Here is a 14,636-nt window from a genome sequence, read left to right as displayed (position 1 = left end):
CTTTTTGAAATCGTAAAACGTGGTTAGATTAAGGAGATGTTTATCTTTCAAAGGGTGTAAAATAGTTGTATGTTTGAAAAATTTGAATTTTGACATTTATTTGGATTCAAATTTGCCGCTCTTGAAATGCACCTGCTGTTGATGGAGTGCACCACGGGTGGCACGCTAGCGTCCCACCTAGCCCATAGAGGTTAACCTCTCTAGGGTAGGGGGCAGTATTTTCACGGCCGGATAAAAAACGTACCCGATTTAAACTGGTTACTACTCTTTTCCAGAAACGAGAATATGCATATAATTGGTAGATTTGGATAGAAAACACTCTAAAGTTTATAAAACTGTTTGAATGGTGTCTGTGAGTATAACAGAACTCATATGGCAGGCCAAAACATGAGAAGATTTCATACAGGAAGTGCCCTCTCTGACCATTTCTTGTGCTTCTGTGGCATCTCTGTCGAAAATACAGGATCTCTGCTGTAATGTGACAATTTCTAAGGCTCCCATAGGCTCTCTGAAGGTGCCAGAAAGTGGAATGAGATCTCTGCTGTCTCTGGGCTAGGTACAGGAGCGCTGTTTGTGAGGGGTCAGGCTGGTGGCTCAGAGACGGGAGATGCGCGGCCCCGAGAAGTGGCCATGTTTTTCTTTCAGCCTTTGACCGAAAACAACGACGCCCGGTTGGAATATTATCGCTATTTTACGAGAAAAATAGCATAAAAATTGATTTTAAACAGCGTTTGACATGCTTCGAAGTACAGTAATGGAATATTTTGAAATTTTTTGTCATGACATACATCATATGAATCACATAAAGTCATATGTTTGAGAAATTGAAGTAATAGCATTTTTAAGGTTTTTCGTATTTCGCGCCACTCGTTCCACTGGCTGTTGACGAGGTGGGACGATTCGTCCCACATACCCGAGAGAGGTTAACCTGTCTAGGCGAGGTCAACAGCCAGTGGAATCGCGTGGCGCGAAATACAAATACCTCAAAAATGCTATAACTTAAATTTCTCAAACATATGACTATTTTACACCATTTTAAAGACAAGACTCGTTAATCTAACCACATTGTCCGATTTCAAAAAGGCTTTACAGCGAAAGCAAAACATTAGATTGTCAGGAGAGTACCCAGCCAGAAATAATCAGACACCCATTTTTCAAGCTAGCATATAATGTCACAAAAACCAAAACCACAGCTAAATGCAGCACTAACCTTTGATGATCTTCATCAGATGACACTCCTAGGACATTATGTTATACAATACATGCATGTTTTGTTCAATCAAGTTCATATTTGTATCAAAAACCAGCTTTTTACATTAGCATGTGACTAGCATTCCCACCGAAAACTACCGGTGAATTTACTAAATTACTCACGATAAACATTCACAAAAAACATAACAATTATTTTAAGAATTATAGATGCAGAACTCCTTTATGCAATCGCGGTGTCCGCTTTTCGGTGTAAGCACATTTTGCAATATTCTGAGTAGATAGCCCGGCCATCACAGGCTAGCTATTTTGACACCTACCAATTTTGGCACTCACCAAACTGAGATTTACTATAAGAAAAATTGGATTACCTTTGCTGTTCTTCGTCAGAATGCACTCCCAGGACTTGTTCTTTACACCCAATGTTGTTTTGGTTCCAAATAATCCATAGTTATATCCAAATAGCGGCGTTTTGTTCTTGAGTTCAAGACACTATCCGAAGGGTGATGCGCTGGCGCGTATCGTGAAAAAAGATTTCAAAATATTCCATTACCGCACTTCGAAGCATGTCATACACTGTTTAAAATCAATTTTTATGCGATTTTTCTCGTAAAATAGCGATAATATTCCGACCGGGAATGTCCATTTAGCTAAACAGAGGAAAGTAAACAAAGCTTTCGGTCGACGCGGGCACGAGCCTGAGTCTCACAGTACTGTAACCAGCCACTACCCAAACGCGCTACTTTTTTTCAGCCAGAGCCTGCAAAGCCACGATTCAGCGTTTTACCGCCTTCTGAGACCCTATGGCAGCCGTAGGAAGTGTCACGGGACAGCTAAGATCCTCACTCTTCAATAAACAGAGACAAGAAGAACGACACCTTGTCAGACAGGCCTCTTCCTGAATGAAACCTTGTCAGGTTTTTGCCTGCCATAGGAGTTCTGTTATACTCACAGACACCATTCAAACAGTTTTAGAAACTTTAGGGTGTTTTCTATCCATATGTAATAAGTATATGCATATTCTAGTTACTGGGTAGGAGTGGTAACCAGATTAAATCGGGTACGTTTTTTATCCTGCGGTGTAAATACTGCCCCCTAGCCCTAACAGGTTAATTTGTCTAATATAATAAGAAACACCGTTTTGAAAGGGTGGTATGACTTTTGACCTCTATCATGGCACCCCTTTGTGGTCTGATCAGCCTCATGGGAGGGCCATTTGGATGATGAATTTAAGGTCATTTGTAATACTGGTTTTAAGGAAATTTGTATAACTGATAATGATGATGGAGTTTAAAGTTCTTAGACACATTGGTAATTTGAACCAATGAGAAGACAGAATGACGATAAGGGTACAATAATGTTTCTTTGTGGAGTAGTTCAGATTAGTGAATTTGATCTGATTATGTTATTTGAATATCTTTTGACCAGTAGTGGTATTTTTATACATTATAAAGCTAAGTTTAGCTGTGGTTGGATGCAGTGTAAGGAATTTAACACAACAAGGTTGTGAAATTGCCATAATATTAATATTATATTTAGCCAGAATAAGCGTAATAACGGTAGACTTAGGTTAAGTACATAGGATATATTCTAAGCCAACAGGACAGGGATATATGACATCTGTGGTGATCATGAAGAGTATGGAGATACATTTAAGTAGCTATGGAATCATCTCAGGGATTACTATTATAAGACATGTGGATTTTTCTAAAATACATGAGAGCCTTGTGTCAAAAGGGTGGGCCAGGAGGAGAGCAAGATAGAGAGCAGAAGGTAAGATTCCCATAATAAGTCAGGATTGAGAGAAGATAGAAGTGATACAGAATTGTTAGATAACAGTTACTGAGTGGAGAGCAGCATAGTTAAGTTTTAGGCAGGTATAGATGAAAACTGAATTGTAGAAGTGAGAACTTAACCTGGGGTCCACTTAGGCGTGGGGCCCGATTAATGTCAGGATGATTTGTTTTTAACTTAGGAACAGGAAGAATAGTTAAAAGCGGTACCCTCCGTGTTAGGGTCCCAAGGACCCATTGATGTGGGGTTAATTAAAGGAGTTATTTTAGTGTAAGTAGTCCTGAAGTCAAATTATAGATTTTATTAAAATACCTTATTAGTAATTTAGGAAAATTTGAGCCCCGAGGGAAGCTAAATTTTGATTTATGAAAATGATATTTTACGAATCCTTCTCAGGAGGGCTGTAAGGCAGACTGTTAGTATTCTTAGCAGAACAAGGTCATAAAGTCAGCAAGAGGAAGTTGCAACTCTGGCAGGAGGAAGTTATCTATTTGGGGCACACTATAACTCAAGAAGGGAGAACACTTAATTCTACCAGAAAGACAGACATCGTAGAAGCACCTAAACCACTCAATAAGAAACAAATGATGAGTTTTCTTGGAATGATTAACCTCTTGGGGCTAGGTGGGACGCTAGCGTGCCACCCGTGGTGCACTCCATCAACAGCAGGTGCATTTCAAGAGAGGCAAATTTGAATCCAAATAAATGTCAAAATTCAAATTTTTCAAAAATACAACTATGTTACACCATTTGAAAGATAAACATCTCCTTAATCTAACCACGTTTGACGATTTCAAAAAGGTTTTACGGCGAAAGCATAAATTTAGAGTATGTTAGGACAGTTCTTTTACAAGAGTTGTGTGTAATGTTTTGTCAAGTCAAAGACAGGGTCACCAAAACCATAAAACCAGCTAAAATGATGCACTAACCTTTTACAATCTCCATCAGATGACACTCCTAGGACATTATGTTAGACAATGCATGCATTTTTAGTTCTATCAAGTTCATATTTATATCCAAAAACAGCATTTTACTATGGCATTGATGTTGAGGAAATCGTTTCCCTCCAATAACCGGCAGTCAAGTCAGCGTAACAAATTAAATAATTAAAATTAGAAAACATTGGTAAAATATTATATTGTCATTTAAAGAATTATAGATTTACATCTCTTGAACGCAATCAACTTGCCAGATTTAAAAATAACCTTACTGGGAAATCACACTTTGCAATAATCTGAGCACTGCGCCCAGAAAAATACGCGTTGCGATACAGACTAGACGTCATGTTGGGGAGATCTAAAATCGAAAATACTATGTAAATAATCCATTACCTTTGATTCTCTTCATCAGATGTCACTTCCAGGTATCACAGGTCCATAACGAATGTAGTTTTGTTAAAAAAAGCTCATCATTTATGTCCAAAAATCTCCGTCTCGTTAGCACATGATGTAAGCCAGCCGGACTTCTCGTCATGAACGAGGGGAAAAAATATATTTCCGTTCGTTCAAACATGTCAAACGTTGTATAGCATAAATCATTAGGGCCTTTTTTAACCAGAACATGAATAATATTCAAGGTGGACGAATGCATACTCTTTTATAACGTATTGGAACGAGGGTACCCAACATGAACTAGCGCACCAGGTGTCTAATGGGCCATCATCGTTCCATGGCTCTTGTTCGGTCAGATCTCCCTCCAGAAGACTCAAAACACTTTGTAAAGGCTGGTGACATCTAGTGGAAGCAATAGGAAGTGCCAAAATATTCCTAAACCCCTGTGTTTTTCAATGGGATAGGTTTAAAGTCAATACAACACATCAGGTATCCACTTCCTGTCAGAAAATGTCTCAGGGTTTTGCCTGCCAAATGAGTTCTGTTATACTCACAGACACCATTCAAACAGTTTTGGAAACTTTAGAGTGTTTTCTATCCATATATAATAAGTATATGCATATTCTAGTTACTGGGTAGGATTAGTAACCAGATTAAATCGGGTACATTTTTTTTATCCAGACGTGCAAATGCTGCCCCCTAGACCCAACAGGTTAACTATTGCCGTGCGTGGATACCCCATTTTGCATTACATAGAGGGAAGCTTAGTGAGTTGATATATGGTAAAGCTATGGCAGCAAAAGATAAGATCAAGTGGACAGATGAGGCTGAAAATCAGTTTTTAAACATTAAAAAGTTATTAACATCTAGCTCAGTACTGGCGTTTCCCAGATATGATCGCCCCTTTACCCAGACAGTAGACTGTAGGGAGGGGTTCATGACATCAGTACTGACCCAGAGACACGGGGGAAAAAATTAGGCCTATTGCTTACTATTCCTCCCGATTAGATGAAGTAGCCCAAGCCATGCCACTATGTTTGCAGTCTGTGGTGGCAGCAGCTCAGGCAGTTGAGGACTCGGCATCTGTTGTGCTCTATCATGATTTGACTTTAAAAGCTCCTCATGTCGTATCCATACTGTTGTTAGAACATAAGATGGCTTACATGTCACCAGCTAGACATTTGTCTCATATGATAATTCTTTTGAACATGCCTAATTTGACAATAGGATGTTGTACTACTCTGAACCCCTCAACATTAGTTCCTATTGCAACAGATGGCAGCCCACATGATTGTGTAACAGAAACTGAGAAAGTTGTCTTACCAAGACCCGATTTGACTTATCTAGCTTTACCTGATGGGGAACTGACTATGTTTGTAGATGGATCATCAAGAAAGAACCATGATGGTACTAATGCGACAGGATATGCTATAGTTACAGACACAGAGGTCTTGGAAGCAGAGCCGTTACCGAGAAACTATTCAGCACAATAAGCAGAAATAGTAGCACTTACCCGTGCGTGTCAGTTAGGGACAGGAAAACGTATTACTATTTACACAGACAGTGCCTATGCATTTAACCTCTATGGGCTAGGTGGGACGCTAGCGTCCCACCCGTGGTGCACTCCATCAACAGCAGGTGCATTTCAAGAGCGGCAAATTTGAATCCAAATAAATGTCAAAATTCAAATTTTTCAAACATACAACTATTTTACACCCTTTGAAAGATAAACATCTCCTTAATCTAACCACGTTTTACGATTTCAAAAAGGTTTTACGGCGAAAGCATAAATTTAGAGTATGTTAGGACAGTACATTTACAAGAGTTGTGTGTAATGTTTTGTCAATTCAAAGACAGGGTCACCAAAACCATAAAACCAGCTAAAATGATGCACTAACCTTTTACAATCTTCATCAGATGACACTCCTAGGACATTATGTTAGACAATGCATGCATTTTTAGTTCTATCAAGTTCATATTTATATCCAAAAACAGGGTTTTACTATGGCATTGATGTTGAGGAAATCGTTTCCCTCCAATAACCGGCAGTCAAGTCAGCACCACTAATTAAATAATTAAAATTAGAAAACATTGGTAAAATATTATATTGTCATTTAAAGAATTATAGATTTACATCTCTTGAACGCAATCAACTTGCCAGATTTAAAAATAACCTTACTGGGAAATCACACTTTGCAATAATCTGAGCACTGCGCCCAGAAAAATACGCGTTGCGATACAGACTAGACGTCATGTTGGGGAGATCTAAAATCGAAAATACTATGTAAATAATCCATTACCTTTGATTCTCTTCATCAGATGTCACTTCCAGGTATCATAGGTCCATAACGAATGTAGTTTTGTTCAAAAAAGCTCATCATTTATGTCCAAAAATCTCCGTCTTGTTAGCACATGATCTAAGCCAGCCGGACTTCTCGTCATGAACGAGGGGAAAAAATATATTTACGTTCGTTCAAACATGTCAAACGTTGTATAGCATAAATCATTAGGGCCTTTTTTAACCAGAACATGAATAATATTCAAGGTGGACGAATGCATACTCTTTTATAACGTATTGGAACGAGGGTACCCAACATGAACTCGCGCGCCATGTGTCTAATGGGCCATCATCGTTCCATGGCTCTTGTTCGGTCAGATCTCCCTCCAGAAGACTCAAAACACTTTGTAAAGGCTGGTGACATCTAGTGGAAGCAATAGGAAGTGCCAAAATATTCCTCAGCCCCTGTGTTTTTCAATGGGATAGGTTTAAAGGTAATACAACACATCAGGTATCCACTTCCTGTCAGAAAATGTCTCAGGGTTTTGCGTGCCAAATGAGTTCTGTTATACTCACAGACACCATTCAAACAGTTTTAGAAAAATTAGGGTGTTTTCTATCCATATGTAATAAGTATATGCATATTGTAGTTACTGGGTAGGAGTGGTAACCAGATTAAATCGGGTATGTTTTTTTATCCAGCCGTGTCAATACTGCCCCCTAGCCCTAACAGGTTAACACAGTACACATATTTGCAGCCCAATGGAGAAACAGGGGAATGGTAACCACTTCTGGGAAACCTATTACACACACTCAGTTGATTTTGAATCTATTAGATGCTGTACTTTTGCCAGAAAAGTTAGCTATTTGTAAATGTGAGGCCCACATTAGAGGGACAGATAGTGTCAGTAACAACAACAGAAAAGCAGATGCGGAAACGAAAAAGGCAGGTCTTAAACCGCAGCCGTCGACACAGCAGTTCTTAAAAGAGGAAGTAAACATAGACAAAGCTATATTAAAATTGTCAGTCTAGAGCACAAGTGAAAGGGATTTCGAAAAGGGAGAAGTTAGGAGCAATTTATATAAGGACGGTATTTGGTATCATGATAAGTTACCAATACTACCTAAGTCATTGTTTCGAGATGCGGCAAGATTGACACATGGGCAGAGCCATGTGTCAACAGGGGGGGATAGTAGAGCAGGTTCGGAAACACTTTGTGGCCTATTGGATGACGAACTACTTAAAAAAACATTTTTTATAATAGATAAGTATATTAAATGGGAAGAAGCGGTCCCAACTTACTGGGTGGACACGATTAGGGTAGTTGGTTTACTAGGATCTATCTCTTTAACCTGTTAGGGCTAGGGGGCAGTATTGACACAGCTGGATAAAATACATACCCGATTTAATCTGGTTACCACTCCTACCCAGTAACTAGAATATGCATATACTTATTACACATGGATAGAAAACACCCTAAAGTTTCTAAAACTGTTTGAATGGTGTCTGTGAGTATAACAGAACTCAAATGGCAGGTCAAAACCTGAGAGATTCCTTTACAGGAAGTGGCCTGTCTGACCATTTCTTGAACTTCTTTTCCATCTCTATCTTTTACTAAGGATCTCTGCTCTAACGTGACACTTCCCACGTCTTCCATAGGTTCTCAGAGCCCGGGAAAAAACAGAATGTCGTCATTCCAGCCCCAGGCTGAAACACATTATCGCCTTTCTCAAGTGGCCGATCAAGGGACTCTGGGCTTATGCGTGTGACCCGACCGCCCCCGCCTTTGTGATTTTTTTCTCTGTTTGCCGAAAAGGAGATTCCCTGTCGGAATATTATCGCTTTTCTACGAGAAAAATGGCGTAAAAATGGATTTTAAACAGCGGTTGACATGCTTTGAAGTACGGTAATGGAATATTTAGAATTTTATTGTCACGAATTGCGCCATGCGCGCGACACTTCTTTACCATTTCGGATAGTGTCTGGAACGCGCGAACAAAACGCCGCTATTCGGATATAACGATGGATTATTTTGGACCAAACCAACATTTGTTATTGAAGTAGCAGTCCTGGGTGTGCATTCTGACGAAGACAACAAAAGGTAATCAAACTTTTATAATAGTAAATATGATTATGGTGAGTGCTAAACTTGCCGGGTGTCTAAATAGCGAGCCCGTGATGCCTGGGCTATGTACTTAGAATATTGCAAAATGTGCTTTCACCAAAAAGCTATTTTAAAATCGGACATATCGAGTGCATAGAGGAGGTCTGTATCTATAATTCTTAAAATAATTGTTATGCTTTTTGTGAACGTTTATCGTGAGTAATTTAGTAAAATGTTAGCGAATTCCCCGGAAGTTTGCGGGGGGTATGCTAGTTCTGAACGTCACATGCTAATGTAAAAAGCTGGTTTTTGATATAAATATGAACTTGATTGAACAAAACATGCATGTATTGTATAACATAATGTCCTAGGGTTGTCATCTGATGAAGATCATCAAAGGTGAGTGCTGCATTTAGCTGTCTTCTGGGTTTTGGTGACATTATATGCTGGCTTGAAAAATGGGTGTCTGATTATTTCTGGCTTGGTACTCTGCTGACATAATCTAATGTTTTGCTTTCGTTGTAAAGCCTTTTTGAAATCGGACAGTGTGGTTAGATTAACGAGAGTCTTGTCTTTAAATAGCTGTAAAATAGTCATATGTTTGAGAAATTGAAGTAATAGGATTTTTAAGGTTTTGAAAATCGCGCCACAGGCTGCAAGTGGCTGTGACGTAGGTGGGACGAATTCGTCCTGCCTAGCCCAGAGAGGTTAAATAATGGATTACATTTTAGCTGATCAGGTAAACCATATAGAATGCCAGAGTTAGAGAGGCCAGAACAGGTAGACATAGAAGTTGAAGATATACTAACAGAACACATGGTTAACCAAACCCGTATGTCCGAGACTTTGTGTCCAACAGGTGAATTACAGGAGAAGATGATTCACTCAATCCAACCAGGAGACTGGGTGTGGATCCAGTCCCTGAGGAGAAAAGAACTGGAAACAGCCACGGTGGGAGGGCACATACCAAGTGTTCCTGGTAATAGCCTTCGTGGTGAGAATAGCTGAAAGAGCTACCTGGGTTCATATCACACATTGCGGGAGGGTAAGACACACTGACACTGTCGAACAATCACAGAGTTAGGAGAAGAACCGAATACCAATAAGGTTCGGGGGTTACCTCTCTAACGAAGATTCCCTAACCCGCCCGATACTCACTGTGTGCGTTCATAGAAGTGAAAGTGTGGTTTGGCCTCTAGCCAGTGATATATTCTCCGGGAGGGGGTGGGGCTTTACAGGGGTACTGGTCAGTCTGAGCTGTCTGATTGTGTAAGCCATATTCCTAATACACCATGAACCACTCGAGAAGTCAGAAAGTGGTAACTTGACCCATAGTGTAGAAGATGAGGAGTTTTTATGGCCTAGGTACAAAAGGTCACTCGATCTGGATAAAAAGGAAGTGAGAGTAGAGTTAGGGAAGGATGTCTCAATAGAGTTCTATGCAGACCAAATGGGGTCCCTAACCTCCTGGCAGTCTAGGACTCGGACTTCATGGGGAAGATATCTGTGTAGATCCCAGTGTAACTCATGGAATCAGGTCATAGCTCACACAGAGAGAGAAGGCTATGTCGATCCACACACCCAATATAGAAACAGATGGAGTATAGTGAAGGTCAGGGTTTTTGACTGCAATCCAGAGCAAGGGAAGTATTGCTTGAAGATAGGAATGACCATTAAAAGCATAAATAAAGAGGATTTAGGGTTATGGTATGTTGGCCTTGACCAGACCATTGTCGACACTGCGGTACCATTCCGAGTAGTAGAGGTTAGGACAGGAGATAGTTCTACTGCCAGCCAGAATACCAGTAGTACCCCTGATAAAACGGACATTACCCGTGTAGTCATCCAGAGCCAAGGACCGGTGAGGATAGTTCAGACGAAAGATCTTAAGGAAGTGATTGAGGTGGAGACTTGGTTTGGGGATTCCAACCTATGGCTGGAATGGATTCAGTATACAGCTAGATCAGTAGCTAAAGAAGAAGGTTATGCCTGCGCAACAGCCAAACTTCAGTTGACAACCATCCCCTTTCTACTCCATGGAATTAATTTACCAAGGGGAATGGCCTGTATGGTAAAGCTGTTCATGAAAGCAAGGAAGCCAGACAGTTGCACTGATCTGCATTATCTGTATCCTATGTGCCCATTAGATCCAGACTTCCCACTTTCATAGTCGCAGGAGGAGACTATTATTGCGTGGCTCGACACAACACACACGGATGGAACGTAGGGGAAGTAAGAACATGCAATAGGACAGAGAATGTTACAACGGACGAGACAATGAGGGACCTGACTGGGTGGTTGAGTTCCGAGGACTTTAGTAAGATAAAAAGGCCGAGAGCGGATGTCTGGTGGTTTTGTGGAGGTATGAAGCTGTGGCCAAACCTCCCTGCAAATTGGACTGGTATTTGTGCATTGGTACAGTTAGGCATGCCCTTCACCCTTATACAACACAAAGACCTAGTGCCAGGTGAAAGAGATGGGAGGAGTGCTCCGTCAGGGTCCTTTGAGGATAGAATTTACATTGATAGCATTGGGGTTCCAAGGGGGGTGCCTGATGAGTTTAAAGCTAGGAATCAGATATGGGCTGGATTGGAATCAAGTCTTTTTGGTGGTCAACTCTCAATAAAAATGTGGATTAGATAAATTACATTTATTATAACCAACAGCGTTTCATCAACTATACCAGAGAGGCAATTCAAGGGTTAGCAGAACAGACAGCTGCGAACACTTTGATGGTATTGCAGAATAGAATAGCTTTGGATATGCTTCTGGCTGAAAAGGGTGGTGTGTGTGTGATGTTCGGATCTGAATGCTGTACTTTCATCCCTGAGAACACTGCTCCAGATGGATTATTGACCAAGGCCCTGGTCGGTCTAAACAATTTAGTTCAGGAGTTAGCAGAAAATTTCGGGGTGGACACGGCACTCACGGGATGGTTTGGTAGTACGTTCGGAAAATGGAAAAAGGTTGTAATCACTGTGTTGTGGGCTGCTTTCACCTGTATGACTGTGTTGATATTATGTGGTTGTTGTTTGGTCCCTTGTGCGAGAGGTCTCATTTCCAGGGCTCTGGAGAGATCGATGACGGAGCAGATGGTGAGATACGGACCGATTCCAAGTTCAGACCAGTGGGATGACAAATACCTACCGCCGAGCCTGGTGGAGGATTCATTCAATTACGAGGAGCCCATGTTTAGGAAGACTGTTTCTCTAAATGAAGGTCATAGCAAAAATCCTAATCCTGACTGGACATAGGCTTAGAACAGTCATTGATAAGTATGTAATGAAAATACATGTATTCGTTTTCTTTGATCTAGTTTGATTTTGTGTGACATTTCTGAATCCAATAAAAATAGATGTGTTAATGTGTATGTGAAATATTTAGCCAATAGGGTGGATTGTAATGGAAATAATATGATTAACCTGTTAGGGCTAGGGGGCAGTATTGACACGGCCGGATAAAAAACGTATCCGATTTAATCTGGTTACTACTCCTGCCCAGTAACTAGAATATGCATATAATTATTAGCTTTGGATAGAAAACACCCTAAAGTTTCTAAAACTGTTTGAATGGTGTCTGTGAGTATAACAGAACTCCTATGGCAGGCAAAAACCTGAGAAGGTTTCATGCAGGAAGTGGCCTGTCTGACAAGTGGTCGTTCTTCTTGTCTCTGTTTATTGAAGAGTCAGGATCTTAGCTGTAACGTGACACTTCCTACGGCTCCCATAGGCTCTCAGAGCCTGGGAAAAAGCTGAACGATATTGAGGCAGCCCCTGGCTGAAACACATTATCGCCTTTGCCAAGTGGCCGATCAGAGGACAAAGGAATTAGGTGCGTGCCCGAGTCGACCCAGTGATATATTTTCTTTCGTCTGTTTACCTAATTGCAGATTCCCAGTCGGAATATTATCGCTTTTTTACGAGAAAAATGGCATAAAAATTGATTTTAAACAGCGGTTGACATGCTTCGAAGTACGGTAATGAAATATTTAGAAATCTTTTGTCACGAAATGCGCCGTGCGCGTGACCCTTATTTACCATTCGGATAGTGTCTAGAACGCACGAACAAAACGCCGCTGTTGGAACATAACTATGGATTATTTTGGACCAAACCAACATTTGTTATTGAAGTAGAAGTCCTGGGAGTGCATTCTGATGAAGAACAGGAAAGGTAATCAAACTTTTCTAATAGTAAATCTGATTTTGGTGATGGCTAAACTTGCTGGGTGTCTAAATAGCTAGCCCTGTGATGCCGGGCTATCTACTGAGAATATTGCAAAATGTGCTTTCACCGAAAAGCTATTTTAAGATCGGACATATCGAGTGCATAGAGGAGTTCTGTATCTATAATTCTTAACCTGTTAGGGCTAGGGGGCAGTATTGACACGGCTGGATAAAAAACTTACCCGATTTAATCTGGTTACTACTCCTGCCCAGTAACTAGAATATGCATATAATTATTGGCTTTGGATAGAAAACACCCTAAAGTTTCTAAAATTGTTTGAATGGTGTCTGTGAGTATAACAGAACTCATATGTCAGGCAAAAACCTGAGAAGATTTCATGCAGGAAGTGGCCTGTCTGACAAGGTGTCGTTCTTCTTGTCTCTGTTTATTGAAGAGTGAGGATCTTAGCTGTCCCGTGACACTTCCAACGACTGCCATAGGTTCTCAGAAGGCGGCAAAACGCTGAATCGTGGCTTTGCAGGCTCTGGCTGAAACAAAGTAGCGCGTTTGGGTAGTGGCTGGTTACAGTACTGTGAGACTCAGGCTCGTGCCCGCGTCGACCGAAAGCTTTGTTTTCTTTCCTCTGTTTAGCTAAATGGACATTCCCGGTCGGAATATTATTGCTTTTTTACGAGAAAAATGGCATAAAAATGGATTTTAAACAGCGGTTGACATGCTTCGAAGTACGGTAATGGAATATTTAGATTTTTTTTGGTCACGAATTGCGCCATGCGCACGACCCTGATTTACCATTTCGGATAGTGTCTGGTACGCACGAACAAAACGCCGCTATTCGGATATAACGATGGATTATTTTGGACCAAACCAACATTTGTTATTGAAGTAGCAGTCCTGGGAGTGCATTCTGACGAAGACAACAAAAGGTAATCAAACTTTTATAATAGTAAATCTGATATTGGTGAGTGCTAAACTTGCCGGGTGTCTAAATAGCTAGCTCGTGATGGTTGGGTTATGTACTTAGAATATTGCAAAATGTGCTTTCACCAAAAAGCTATTTTAAAATTGGACATATCGAGTGCATAGAGGAGTTCTGTATCTATAATTCTTAAAATAATTGTTATGCTTTTTGTGAACGTTTATCGTGAGTAATTTAGTAAATTGTTAGTGAATTCGCCGGAAGTTTGCGGGGGGTATGCTAGTTCTGAACGTCACATGCTAATGTAAAAAGCTGGTTTTTGATATAAATATGAACTTGATTGAACAAAACATGCATGTATTGTAAAACATAATGTCCTAGGGTTGTCATCTGATGAAGATCATCAAAGGTTAGTGCTGCATTTAGCTGTCTTCTGGGTTTTTGTGACATTATATGCTAGCTTGAAAAATGGGTGTCTGATTATTTCTGGCTTGGTACTCTGCTGACATAATCTAATGTTTTGCTTTCGTTGTAAAGCCTTTTTGAAATCGGACAGTGTGGTTAGATTAACCTGTTAGGGCTAGGGGGCAGTATTGACACGGCTGGATAAAAAAACATACCCGATTTAATCTGGTTACCACTCCTACCCAGTAACTAGAATATGCATATACTTATTACATATGGATAGAAACCACCCTAAATTTTCTAAAACTGTTTGAATGGTGTCTGTGAGTATAACAGAACTCATTTGGCAGACAAAACCCTGAGACATTTTCTGACAGGAAGTGGATACCTGATGTGTTGTATTGCCTTTAAAA

This window comes from Salmo salar, unplaced genomic scaffold (genome assembly GCF_965601325.2).
Source record: "Salmo salar unplaced genomic scaffold, fSalSal1 ptg000206l, whole genome shotgun sequence".
NCBI lineage: Eukaryota > Metazoa > Chordata > Actinopteri > Salmoniformes > Salmonidae > Salmo > Salmo salar.
This window is presented reverse-complemented; position numbering follows the sequence as displayed.